This window comes from Jaculus jaculus, chromosome 5 (genome assembly GCF_020740685.1).
Source record: "Jaculus jaculus isolate mJacJac1 chromosome 5, mJacJac1.mat.Y.cur, whole genome shotgun sequence".
Lineage (NCBI taxonomy): Eukaryota > Metazoa > Chordata > Mammalia > Rodentia > Dipodidae > Jaculus > Jaculus jaculus.
Genome location: NC_059106.1, coordinates 109,924,279 through 109,938,828, shown reverse-complemented (window position 1 = coordinate 109,938,828; position 14,550 = coordinate 109,924,279). Strand labels below are relative to the sequence as shown.

The following is a 14,550-nucleotide window of genomic DNA, read 5'->3' as shown; positions in this document are numbered from 1 at the left end:
TTTTGGAGGAAAGATGATTTAGGACCTTTAGAACTAGGATTGGAGCTGCACTAATTGGGGTGTCTGGAGATCACTGTGATCCAGAAGCATCCTGGAAGATTTTCCAAGCCCCTGGACCTTCTCAAGGATTTTGTGTGTGTGTGTGTGTGTGTGTGTGTGTGTGAGTGTGTGTGTATACACATATACATATATATATATAATTTTATATTACATTATATTTTATATTTTATTATATATAATATGTTTTATATATTTTTTAAAATTGGGATTTTTATCAGTTCTTTAGATCATGCATCATTCAGTGGCTGGGGAGGAGATGAGCACCAGACTCAAGCCAGTGCATGGGGTCAAAGGAATACTGAAGAATCCTCCTCTAGCCTGACGAGGCTGGCCTTCATGGTCCACCAATGCTCTGGAGATCACTTGCCTCCTCATCAGGAGGCTTGCAACTTGGTGTCTTTTCACAAATAGGAAAATGGCCCCTGTTGGACCTGTTGAGGGAGATGGCTGGATTGGGCTGGCCCAGGGACCCTTCTCCCTCAGCTTCTGACTATTTGACTGTTTCCAAGTCACCTCTAATGTTGAAAACCACTGCTTGTCACTTTGCCAAATTCCTGTGCTCTTTCTTAAGCATGATTCACGCACTGTATGTTTTTGACATTTGAAGATTACTTGGTTCTTTGGGCAATTTTCTTGTTTGCCTTCAAGAAAATGCCTGCAGTTCTCTCTTTCATTTGGGGAAAGGTGAGACCCAGGATGCTCGCAATCAATGGGTTGAACTATGAGGTGTTGGGGTGGGTGGCTTGTGTACTGTAGCTGATAGATGACTTCTGCTATTAAGGGGATCATAGTGACTCCTTAACCATATGTTAGGGATCATTTGTAAATAGAGAGAATTCATCTGCAGAGTCATACTAGCATTGAGTTTGCCACATGATGCCCATTTATGTTCAGAAGCCAACATGGGGCCAGCCAGTGCATGTGGAGGCACTGGTGTGGTGAGTACCAGGCTTACCATTTCTGCTATAACTAGCCATTTCCTCTCTGGCAAAGGGCTGGCCACTGCAGACCTGTGGACATGGTTATTATGATATTGTCCTTTCCACTCCACTGAGCCAGTACTGCCATTACTGGGGAGAACTTAATTAGGAATTCATGTGGTTATCCACACACTTTTAAGGTTCATTTCCCTCTCCCCTTCCCCATCCTCTATCTGAAGCCAGACTGAGTAACACAAGGGAAGATAAAAGAAGAATGACCCTTTAAGAGAAAGTGACACCATGAAGAAACCCCATATTTGTGGCTAGGTAGTATTTGACTCAAAGTGTCTGCGCTTCCCCACCCCACCCCCCGTTTATTCTTTGTTTAAATTCTTTATCTCTTCCCACAAAACCCAGTGCTGAACTTGGCTTTGGAGGCCCTCTCTGTCCCTGACTACCCTGCCTCTCTTTGTATTGTTCCTCTTCCTTTCTCACGCATTCAATGGGAGGATTGGCTACCCTGCTGTGGGGTAAAGTAGCATCAGGCAAGGAGGCAGTCTTTGGTCAATGTCAAGGTCATTCCACTTGGCAAATGGTCTGAGAAGAGGCTTACAGATGTCTGTGCACCCCGTGCCTGGGCTCCTCAGCCCTCCCAGCTATGTTGTTCCCCGGATGGAGTCCACTCCATAAAAGGGCTGGAAAATAGAACTCTTGAAGACAGGATAAAGGATTAGGGATAATGTCATTTCAAAAGAAAGAGGCTGAGGAGGACTTAATTGTCTTTGAAGGATCTTCCTGTGGAGGACAGAGATGAGTTCTCCATCTCACCAAGAGAGAAAAGACAAAGTGGATCTAAAATTAATGTGTGAAGTTTCCAGCCCCCTCCATCCAAAGCTCAGAGACTGAACAGACAAGGTGGGTGAAGAGAGTCTTTTTGAAAAGAAAAAAAATTGGGTTTTATCTTTTTAAAGTGTGTGTGTGTGCATGTGTGCGTGCGTGTGCACACATGGACGTTTGGAGGTTAGAGACAATTTCAGGGTGTCTGTGCTCTGCCCTCTTTGAGGCAGGGTCTCTTGCCATTGCAAAAGAACTATCAGACTGTAAATGAATGTCAGACCAGATGGCCAGGGAGCATTGGGGATTTTTCAGCTCTGCCTATGGACACATTGGGCTCATAGATGCAAGTACCTCTTTGCATCTGGCTTTAGGTAGCTGCTGAGGAGTTGCACCCATGTTCACAGGCTTTGCAAACAAGTGCCTTCAACTGCTGAGCCATCTGCCCAGCTGAGAAAAAAAAAATTAAAGTAAGTAATTCACAGAGACAAGAAGACTGACTGGCCTTGGGAATTGGAGAGGACAACAACAATAGCAGAGGAAACAAGTGACTAGCTATATGAGTACCAGTAAGAAATGGCTTTGTGCTGACTGTCCTACAAATGGGTGCAAACCCTCCTAGCTGAAGGGCAGAGCTAGAGGAGGAAGAGCAGAAGGATAGATGAGGCTGGAGAGGCCTTTATCCATGGGCATGGGACGGCATTGGCAACACTTTTCCCATTAGGGGGCTCCTAGCTCTGAGTGATGATCCCTTTGAAGAGGCAGGCTAGGGCAGTTCCACACTCCAGCCTGCAGAGCCCTCCAGTTTCAGATGAATCTCAGCCGAAGGAGAAAAATGCAGACACACTGTGCTTTCCATAGAGCTGAATGCACTTCATGTGAAGTGCTGCCCTTTATTCTGAGCATGTTCTGTCAGTGAGGACTGTGTGGCAAGCAACAGAAACCAGCTAATTGAAGCAGAAAAGGACTTATAAGGATATGAGGCAACCCAGAACCTTGGGAAGAGTGAAGAACCCACCTCAGAGGCCATGTGGGCAAGAATGACTACCAGTCATGCCAGGTCTGCCCCAGTAAGAACTCTACCAATGGTCAGAACACCAGCTTGTGCAAGCAACACACCAGTTTCAGGCTGGAGGTGCTGCTGCCATTATGATGCCACATAATCCACATTGCTTTGCATCATTAACTGCTGACTGAAAGGGCGTCCATGGGCCCAGTTAGTGGAGTGGGGAGTCAGCTTCTATGGGAGAAGGTAGGCTTTGCCTCTTCAAGGAAGCAACCTTAGACCCAGGGCAGTTTAGTTGCTAAGAGCCAAACAGAACAATATTATTTTCTTCTGTGTTTGTCCCCTTAGAGTGTGTACATAAGTCTGAATGTGCATGTGTATTAAAAGTGTTATTTTATAAAGACAACCAGTTGTTGATATCTAACCCATTATTGTTACTTAGCAAAATATAAAATTGGCAACCTATTGTATGTACCCAGTTATCTGGGGAGTCTAGTAGTCCGTGAAATCCAAAAGACTGGGACTTTGGTGCCAGAACACCCAGAACCAAATGCCAAGGCTGCTGCTTACTCTGCAAGCAGAGTTGTATGAGTGAAATAAGCATACCGGGTTCCTTTTCTTATGTGTGCAACAAGACAATACTCACTTCCCAGGGTTGCAGTTGGTAGTGAATAAGAAAGCATGGAGAAAGGGCACAGTCAGCAGTCAGAAGAGAACAGTGACCCTACGGTGTGAGGATCGAAACTGATCAACCCTCCCTGGAGGCAAATGCAAAATCATGCAGGACACTTGAGAATCAGTTCTTACAGCTCTTGGAGTTGTACTACTGCAGTAATCATTCCCTAGGGACATCTGGAGTCCCTGGGGAGCATGCTTATTTCTTCTTTGCTTCTACCCGTAGACTAGAAGGAATCTATCATCTTCCCAAGCTCAGGAATTTCCACCCACGGAACACCCCGTCTTTGGAAAATATGACCAGAACAACCCAAGCCCCAGCTTCTGGCCATGGTTGATGTCATGGGTGTAAAATTTGCTGGGCAGGCTCTTTCTATTCTGTCCATTTCTTTACCCATAATCATGAAAGAAAGAACAGGTTATGTTAGCCATTTCAGTTCCATGCCCCAGTTTCTTCATCTGGAAAAGGCAAATGACAGAACAGAGTCTCGTGACAGTTAAGTTGGTGGCAGAGGCCAGCCTTGCATCCAAATTGTTATGCAAACACAAAAGACACTGCAAAGTAGTCCAAGTGGCAGCGTCCAGCCTAGAATCCAAATTGGCATCAAGTCCTGGTGTAGAAACAACCTCCATTCCATGATCAGATCCAGTCCTGCTGCAGAGACTAGCCTCCCATCCATGCTCACATCCAGTCCTGGTGTAGAGACCAGCCTCCCGTCCATGCTCACATCCAGTCCTGGTGCAGAGACCAGCCTGCCGTCCATGCTCACATCCAGTCCTGGTGCAGAGACCAGCCTCCCGTCCATGCTCACATCCAGTCCTGGTGCAGAGACCAGCCTCCCTTCCCTGCTCACATCCAGTCCTGGTGTAGAGACCAGCCTCCTGTCCATGCTCACATCCAGTCCTGGTGTAGAGACCAGCCTCCCGTCCATGCTCACATCCAGTCCTGGTGCAGACACCAGCCTACCTTCCATGCTCACATCCAGTCCTGGTGCAGAGACCAGCCTCCCTTCCATGCTCACATCCAGTCCTGGTGCAGAGACCAGCCTCCCTTCCATGCTCACATCCAGTCCTGGTGCAGAGACCAGCCTCCCTTCCATGCTCACATCCAGTCCTGGTGCAGAGACCAGCCTCCCTTCCCTGCTCACATCCAGTCCTGGTGGAGACCAGCCTCCCTTCCCTGCTCACATCCAGTCCTGGTGTAGAGACCAGCCTCCCTTCCATGCTCACATCCACTCCTGGTGTAGAGACCAGCCTCCCGTCCATGCTCACATCCAGTCCTGGTGTAGAGACCAGCCTCCCATGCATGCACACATCCAGTCCTGGTGTAGAGACCAGCCTCCCGTCCATGCTCACATCCACTCCTGGTGTAGAGACCAGCCTCCCGTCCATGCTCACATCCAGTCCTGGTGTAGAAACCAGCCTCCCGTCCATGCTCACATCCAGTCCTGGTGTAGAGACCATCCTCCCTTCCATGCTCACATCCACTCCTGGTGTAGAGACCAGCCTCCCATGCATGCACACATCCAGTCCTGGTGTAGAGACCAGCCTCCCTTCCATGCTCACATCCAGTCCTGGTGTAGAGACCAGCCTCCCGTCCATGCTCACTTCCAGTCCTGGTGTAGAGACAAGCCTTCCGTCCATGCTCACATCCAGTCCTGGTGTAGAGACAAGCCTTCCGTCCATGCTCACATCCAGTCCTGGTGTAGAGACCAGCCTCCCATGCATGCTCATATCCAGTCCTGGTGTAGAGACCAGCCTCCCGTCCATGCTCACATCCAGTCCTGGTGTAGAGACCAGCCTCCCGTCCATGCTCACATCTAGTCCTGGTGTAGAGACCAGCCTCCCTTCCATGCTCATATCCAGACCTGGTACAGAGACCAGCCTCCCATGCATGCTCACTTCCAGTCCTGGTGCAGAGACCAGCCTCCCGTCCATGCTCACATTCACTCCTGGTGTAGAGTCCAGCCTCCCATGCATGCTCATATCCAGTCATGGTGTAGAGATCAGCCTCCCATCCATGCTCACATCCAGTCCTAGTGTAGACCAGCCTCATAGCCAGGCTGTTCTCATGCAAACACTAGGGACTCTAGAGTCCTGGTGGAGAAGTTCAGGCCCCTTCTGCCTGAGATGCTCATGTTCTGCCTGTTGATATTTCTTAGTCAATGCATCCATTGACCATGAATGTATGGAAACCCTTCCTACAATGCTGTTTTTGTGCTTGTCCCGTTTTAGCAATATTTCTCAGGGCATTTCCAGCTTCATTCCCCTTGCCCTCATGGCCGGGGTGACTTTCTTACCCATATGGAGTTCCATATTTCTTCTCCTTCTGTTTATTCTCCTTGAGTAGTATCTGTGTTCTCATGAGCAGCTGTTAACCAAATTGCATGTTCAGTACAGATCCCATTTCTGACGGTAAGATCCTTCACCATGCCCTGGAAAGGTCACCTCCCCTGGAGACCCTGTAGGTTCTTCCATTTCAGCCCCTGAGATGCATCTCAGCCTCTCTTCTCAAGTCTCTTCTTCCACCTACATTCCTATCTCATGACTGTGCTGGAAGCTTTCCAAACCTTCCTCCCTTTCCTTCCCACAGCACTCTGCCTGGCACTGTCATCTGCTTCTGTTCTCTCCCCTCTGACCCTACTTGAGTTCAGGCTCCATCTTTTTTTTTTTCTTGAATTTGGAACACACACACAGCCTCTGAACTTGTCTCTTTTCATGGCCAACATGAACTATTCGGTCATAAATCTGTTTGGACAGCTCGTTGCTCTAGCCAGGGCTTTGACATGCCATTTGGAGGTATGCATCATGGAGAAACAACAGTAAATAATCTGCCTGCAGGTGTTACTGTCCTTTGAGGACAGTTCAGACCATCTCACCTTCTTCTGTACCGTGAGTTCCTGGAGGACAGAAGCTACCTTATTCTGTCCTAGAACTTCAAAGCTCAGCACACTCCTGGAACATTGAAGACACAGCATAGGAATCTGTTAAAGTGTGAGATGAACCCACATACTCCACATATGGTCCTCCCCTCTCTACTCAGTATAGCAATGGGCTCTTCAAACTGATGATGTTATTTCCTTCTAACCTATCCTCTTGCAGGGCTCACCTCTCCATCCTACCCAGCCCCCCAGCCCCCACAGAGGAGATCCTAATCCTTGTATGGGATGGATTAGGCAAGAGCTGTACTGTGGCCTTCCCCTTAGAAGGGTGTGCCCCATAACTGACAGTCCTCAACTGCGTCTTTGGGAGGATCCCTTCCCTCTTCTACCCTTTTCACGCATCCCATGGCCTATCAAAGGGCCTCATGGGTTGCTGAGGGGCCAACAGACCAAGAGCTTTGGTTTTAAGCTGTTGGGCCTCAGCATGATTTAGTGGCTTGGCATTTCTGAGCTAGTTTACAGTAATCAGGCATTTGTTAATGCTCACTTTCTCCTCCATGCACTGTTGCTGACACAGGAACTTTCTTTGTTGATTAGATTTTAGCCTGTGCTAAACACTAACCAGTGTGGGGTAGTGGGAGAAGCAAAGACTCCAGCGGCTTCAGTAATGTGCAGAACAGAACGGGGATGCCAGTACCCCTCCTGTAACTTTGTTAGTGGCTTAACCCCTAAGTCTCAGCTGTTTCATCTGTGCGATAGGAACAATTACATGTCTGCTTTAAGGGTATGAAGAGGATTAAAAAAGAAAGTAAAGCTCAGAATAGAATGTGCTTAATAATTCCTGATCAACCTTTTCTGTGCCTTGTAGTGCCCATGTTAGGTTAACTTATTGGAAGATTAGTCCCACAGGGGCACAATTTAGTCAGCTTTCTGTCACTATCATAAATATCTGAGATAATCAGATTATGAAGAGAAGAGGTATACTTGGCTCAGAGTTTAAGATTTTAGCCCACTCTCAGTTGGTCCCCTTGCTTTAAGGCCTATGACAGGTATCACGTCATGGTATAGAATACTTGATTGAGCAAAACTGCTCACCAAAGTGCAGGAAAGAAAAAGAGAAAGTAAAAACTGGATGTGAGACCTCACAGCACCTTCTAGCAGCATACCCCAAGTGACCCAAAGACTTCTTACTAGGCTCCACCTCTTAAAGGTACCACCACTTCCCAGTAGCACCAAGAGGGAGACTAACCTTTAGCCACATGAGCCTCGGAGGGATAGTTATATTTGAACTAGCAGGGCCTGATGATATTTTCAGAGTGTTGGGCTTTGTGGGTCATGAATGGACTTCCTTTTTTTTTCTTGTAAGGGGACCCTTGTCCTGTTCCACCCATTATCAGCGTTTTTCATCCACATTAGTAGACATGAACTACTAGTCAATTGTCCTCATGACTAAAATAGAATAAATTGAGTAAGAAAAGCAAGTTTCCAGGTTTCTAGATTCCAAGGCTGGTATGACTCACCTCAGAGGAAGAGCTTCCACAAGCCTAATTTGTGACTTGGAATTTTGCTATCTACAGCTACTAGCTTCGTCCTTCATCCAGCTTGGAACTATCTCACACCTCTGTCACTCCTTTTCCCTCTTCCCCCCTGTCTCTCTTTGTTCTCTCGGGCTTATATCATCTTTTTCATGTCTAGGGCCAGTGAAAGCAGAAGCCAGGTGAAGGCACTCTGTCCCTGGTGTTCCTCCTGGGTGGAAGGTCCCACTTGGGAACCTGGTTGGATGCTATGTTTTCCCACCTTTTCTGTGCATCCTGACTGTAGCAGCAGCTTCTTTTTCGCTGAGATGAACGTCCAGACCAGGCACAGTTTTGGAGGAAGGGATATTTATTGAAGTTTACAGATAGAGCAGAAGTTCCATAATGGCAGAGGAAGCTGGCCTGCCTTCACAGGACCAAGCAGAGAGAGAGAGAGAGAGAGAGCAAAAGCCAAAAGCCACACAGGACAGCACACTTCAGAAACTCCAGCTAGGCACACTTTGCATATCTTTAGATTGAAATCTGAAACAACCACCGTACCATAAGATCCACCCAGTGAAACTGCCTCCAGCCAGGTGGCTGCAGATGCAAACAAACTACAAACTAATAAAACACTGAATATATTGGGGGCCATCTATTCCAACTTCCATACTGACCTAAACCAGTGTGATTGTGCAAGGCTATGAGGCTCCCTTTGCCCTGTCCCTGTCACACTATGTTTGATTTATATCCTTTTAATCACCCTAGGCTAGGAGGCTTGGATGTTTTATGTTGTTTTCAGGGTGTCTGCTCAGTTTCACTCTAAAAGCATGTCTTCACAGTATTCAGAAGAGATTTTTTTTACTTGCCCTTTCCCTGAAAATGTTGAGCAAAGTGACTATTCAGGATAACAGTGGCCTTAATGAGAAGGAACCCAGTGTTCCGTTTAGCACCTGGGGTGACACATTCCACCAGCTTGGAGAGCTTAGGGAGGCTGCACTTTGGAAAGCAGCCAGTTTCTCCATGTTGGCCACTTTCTCCTCAGTTTAGGAGATTCTATGACTGGCTTGAAGAAAGATTTTGTTCTGTGGACTACAGGCTCCTGGAGGGACTTGAAACTGACCTCTCCAAGACCAGGTCATCTGTTGTTCTGCTCCATTGTCTCTGGCATTCAGACATCTTTATCTCAGGACTCTCTAGATATGCATGCAGATGAGAATGCAGGTATGTGCATGTGAAAAACTAGAGGTCAAGTCAAGTGTCTTCTTGGATCACACTCCATCTTATTCTTTAAGACAGGGTATCTTACTGAAACTAGAGCTCACCAATTCAGCTAGACTAGCCAGCCAGTAAGCCCTTGGGATCCTCCTATGTCTACCTAGCAGTGGTATTCTGGATATGCACTACCATGCCTGGCATTTTCTTTTTTTTCTACCTAAGTGCTACCTAAACCCTGAGTCCAGCATGAATCGTGGCCCTAGGATGCTTTGTCTGGCCTCTCATCACTTTTGACAGAGACCACAGTAGCCAGATGTGTTCCCTGAGGCTCCACTTCATATTCTTTCCATCCTATATCATATTCTCTGAATCATTCACCCTTACTTTTCTGCTCTGTGCCAGGTACTTATCAGAGCCCACCTTGTGACAGCTCCTGAGGCTACATCTTGCAGGGGGTCTGGGGTTTATCCATTGCTGGAGGTGTATCTGCTGCCCTCTAATCACACAATCAGGAAAACAGGACAGGGAAGCCTGGGGGTTCCCCTTAGGACACAGGTAAACATGGATGAGGCTCTAAGCCATCCTGATACTCCTCTTTCTTTTGTTTGCTTGTCTGTTCCTTGAGTGAAGAAATGGAAGATTTTTGGTCCAGCATATGTTCTGCTTATCCTAAAGGCAGGAAGGTTTTTAGATGATACTGTGCTGTGTATGTGTGTTTCTGTGAGTAGGAACACAGCTAGTTGATGCTTATGAATAAGTATACCTTTGAGTGTATGTTTTTGTATATCTGTGTGACCTTGACTGTGTTTCTGTGTGTATCTGCATCTGTGAATATGTCTGTGTATTTGTGTCTATGAATGAGTATGTATATAAGTGAGTGTGTATACGTGAAAGTGTCTGTTTGAGTGTACAAGTGTGTTTCTATGGGGGAAGGGGAAGGCAGGGGTCGGGCCCTAAGCCCCTGACAGATGACGCCTTGCTCTTTCAGGAGCCTCTAATTTCCAGTTTGTTCCATTCCAGACCTGTGAGGGATCCAGTCACTCTCCCACACCTCTGTCAGTAAAATACCAAAGCGCCATTTCTATTTCTTAGAAAATTCCTATTTTCTATTTCTTAGAAAATTAAAACCTCCAGTCATTCAACAAAAGCAGCCTATGAATGGGCCTGACTAACTTGCCTTTCAGAATACTTTGGGCTTGTGTCTGAGAAAGGAGTCTCTGCCAAGCTCCAAGCTGTTCCCAAAAGGGTTAGCAGAGCACACTGGAGCCTGGGGGCGTATGGGCTCATCTTGAAGTAGGCACCAGTCCAGATAGAAATGTCACTGCTTGCTGTGCCTAGCCTGTGCCTGGCTGTGCCTGGGGTTGGGAGGATCTAGCAAGAACTGGGTCAGGCCCAGTCTGTGCTGGACATGTTCTGCTGGGGTATGTTGGAGCTTCCTGGCCCTGAGGGGCGTGGCAGTGCTCAGGAGCCTCTCTCAGAGCTGCTCCTCTACCTAGGGCATTCTATACAGGGAGCCCCAGCATAACTCTGTCCCCGCAAGACCCAGGCTCTAATGGGGATGAATGTGACCCAACAGCAGCACATCTTTCTTCCTGAGGAATAATACAGAGGTCTGGCCTGGTTTCCTGAAAGGGGATGCAGTGGACCCACCCATAACACCCACATATTGCATCCTCCCTGTCCCATTGGAGCCTGGAAGCTTCCTAGGCCAGATCTCAGACTTCTCTCAGACCTTACTTATTCTCTGCAGTGATGAATCCACTCTCTCACTCTCTTCCTGACCAGCCCTCCACCTCTTTCAGCCATCACAGCCCTGACTTGCCATCTGCTCCCCTAAAGGACAGCATCACTGTCTGAGGGAAATCACTCTTCTTCTCCTCCCTGTAATGACATCACCGCTCAATTTTCTCCAACTGAAGAGTAGGCCCAGTACCTCTAGAACAAGTGCTTAGGGCTTGCTATTAGAAATGCATCAGATTTTTTAAAGTATGCATTTTGAAAACCAGTAAATGGTCATATGTGATTTTTCCCTAAGCTGGAAATTTGAGGGCCTCTGAAAGCACATGTATGTGTGTTCATGTATGTGTGTAGGCTGTGCTGTGAGCAAGTACACAGCTAATGGAAATCGGACACAGCAACTAATTAGTTTGTCACTTTGGTTCACTTTGATGTTACACATTATTAAATATTATTTTTCGTCATATATGGTTTCATTTATAACCATAGTGGACCAATTTAGGAATAAAAAGTGACAAAGACAGGAAACATAAAGAACATTTATGTCACGCTACCCAAGGTAATGAGGAGCCCAAGAATGATAACTCTGCAAATTTGCCTCAAGGTTATTTTTACCAAATCCATAAATTGGGATTACCTGATCCAAGTTCCTAACTTAGGTCATCTGAATGCCTCTGGTATATCAATTGAGAGGAAGAGGGAAGAGTTAGGAAAGGGGCAGATAATACAAGGTTAATTTAGTGTGACTTTTTATTGATTTAAAAAATATTATTGGCATGTATCATTTGGAAAATTTTATGAATCTCTTTGAATCCTGAATTTGGATGACATGAACATTTCAGAAGCACTGTGGTTGGTTTTGCTGAAGCTCAAAACATACAGATTCTTTTTAAAATTGTGTGTGTATGCATACGCATGTGGAGACACATATGTGCAAACCTCTGCTGCTGTGAATGAACACCAGATGCTTGTGCCATTTTTTGTGTCCGGCTTATATGGGTGGCTTGGGAGTTGAACCCAGGCCTGCAGGCTTTGCAAGCAAATGCCTTTAATCACTGAGCCACCTCCTCAGCCCCTGAAATGTATAGATTTTAAAGATCAGGGCACAGAAGTAGTTTTCATAAAGCTTTTCAATGTCAAAGCATCTGATTAAACTTCAATAATTTCGTATATATGTGTTTGCCATCTCAGTTATGTTATGTTATGTATGTATGTATATGTATATACACACATATACTGGTTCCAGAACTGAAATACCACCTTCTAAAAAATTTGTCAACAAATCCAACTTTACTTGCACAACTACTTTAAGGAAAATGAAATGTGTGTAACTTACTATGTGGAAGAATGTTAAAATGTGTCCCATGTAATGAACATTTATTAAAAATTGTCTTTTAATGCTCATTAATATCATCTTTGAATAATATGCCCATGTAAAATATTTAACTTTAAATTTTTTAATGTAAGCTGTACAAAAATGAGGAAATGTTATTTTTAATTATAAGGGGGATTAGTGATTAGTGTGAAAGAAATTCATTAGTCAAAAACAGGATTGGAAGTAGACCCTTTAACTGCTGAGCCATCTCCCCAGCCCAAAAGCAGGATTGGAGATCCTGATCTCGAAACACCCAGCCCAGGGACACTCAGTAGGAAGTGGAGATAAGGGAAAAGGGTGAGGATGGAAAAAGAACCATTCCCTGCAAAGAATGGAGTGTATGACTTCCTCCTTGGGCTCTGGAATGTGCCTGTCACCCACCACACCCAAACCCAGCAGTAAGTGCCAAAAGCTAGCAAGGAGTGAGAGAACTTGGAATGTTGCCTTGATTTCATTTTCTCAACACAAATCACAATGAAAAGTGGATCCTTTAAAGAACTCAGCCCCAGGTAGAGCATGGAGCTGGGTCCATGTTCTGCCCAGTTGTAGGTAGGGAGCCAGGCTGAAGCTGCAGGTGGCTTGAAAGGCATGTCTCTCAAACAACAGCCCCAAAGGAGCATCCTTCTGCTGATCCCGGCTAAGCTGCTTTGCCAGCCTGCCTTAGATTAGATGAGGCATACCCAGTGAGGGTGAAGTCATTTCTGAGAACCGGCTGTCACATGACTTGGCCGGACACTAGCAGCCAGGCTAGATTTTATCCCCTGGACTATTTGTGAAGTGAGAAGGACCACAGAACACTTGGCATCCAAGCCAGTTCTTTCTCTTTTGTAGAAGACAAAGCCTTGAGGTGGGGAGAGGTTGCCAGGGCCTTGACATTGTCTGTGAGTGTCCCAAGCATGTCTTCTTCCAGGGAACCTTCAAGGGTGACCTGGGTCAAGAATGTGTGTCATTTAAAGGACACTAACCACAGAGGATGATGATGCCCTTCCTGTGCCCTGGAAATGCTGCTGAGCATGGAGAGATGACTTCAGGGTCGTGGGAAAGGCTCTTGTGTGGGAGCCCTGATCAGCAGCCTGGAAGTGGGGAGCAGGGTGTGCTCACAGCAGAGGAAACTGTGGTCAGGCAGCCCTAGGTGTTTTGTGGCCCATCCTGCGGGAACATTTATTTGTATCTATTCCAGTTGGTTGACCTGCCACAACCCATCCTCAAATGTATCAATCCAAGGAACCATTATTTATAGAATCATTGACTCACGAGCTCCCTACAGGCTCCCTTGCCAAGTGACTTCCCGAGCACTGCTGGTCACCTCCAGGGGCAGAAGCACACTGCCCACTTGTCAGTTCCTGCAGACACACCCTGCTGTGTGTGTGTGTGGGGGGGGGTCTTCCTAGCAGCTTTCCCCGTCTAGTTCTGGCTCTTTTTGTCCTTGAGCTCACTCAGAGCACAACCAGACCACCTACCACAGGACAGCCTTTCAGACTTGTACAGCAGTGATGATGCCCCTGACATTGCTCTATGTAAATGCCAAGATCTTGGAGCGCAGGTGGTCCCAACTAGAGCTGAAGGCTCTTCTGGAAAGTTCTGTGTTCTAACAAAGGTGATGCACTTTGCCTAAGGGTAAGGTGCATGGGAGGGGCTAAAAGAGCCATGTCTGACATTCAGAAAACATTCTTCTGTGAAACCATTTTTTCTGTTCTAGCTCAAAAGACAACTTTGCCTTTTTTTAAACAAAATAATAAAGACTTGAGTTGTTGCAACATTTACTTGATCATCCCCTTCTTTATCTTGGGGGTTCATGTGCCAGGTTACCACTGATTGTCTTACTCTTTCCCAAACCAAAGATCTAACTAGAGTTCAGGTCCCCTGAAATGTCACAAGGCTATACCAACTAATCACACAGCAGAAAATGACAGAAGCCAGTTCTAAAAGGGGCATTTCCGGAAGACCATTCTAGGCTGAATGTTGTTACAGTGTTCTCTATTTATACCAAAATGGAGACAAACTTAACAATATGGCCATTATCACAGGAAATGAATGAATCTGTCAAAAAAATCACTTATTTTTCATGAATGGCTTCTTTAACCTGAGCTGCCAAAAACAAAAGTCCATCACAGTAGGAAGCCATGCTTTGAATGATGTATCCTGATGAAAAATTGATATTGGTAGAAATAACATTTTTAAACTTCTGGGGATTAACAATGGCTTTGCATTCTTTTCAGGGTTCCAGGGGGTGGTATGTTCTACATGTCCACATCTGTGTTTATTAGTTTATAACCTCTGCTGTGGTGTTCCATCATCACAGCAAAATTGCAACCTTTCAGTGCTTGTG

The 14,550-nt window shown here is 46.1% G+C and overlaps 1 protein-coding gene across 2 annotated transcripts in view; it reads left to right on the top strand.

Moving 5' to 3' along the window:
• Positions 1-1,782: 1,782 nt before the first annotated feature.
• Positions 1,783-14,550, top strand: part of Klhl29 (kelch like family member 29) — a 287,828-nt gene continuing 275,060 nt past the window's right edge. For both annotated transcript variants that reach the window (XM_045149551.1, XM_045149552.1), the window contains exon 1: positions 1,783-1,895. The gene's annotated coding sequence lies outside the window, so the exon portion shown is untranslated. The remainder of the gene's footprint in view (positions 1,896-14,550) is intronic.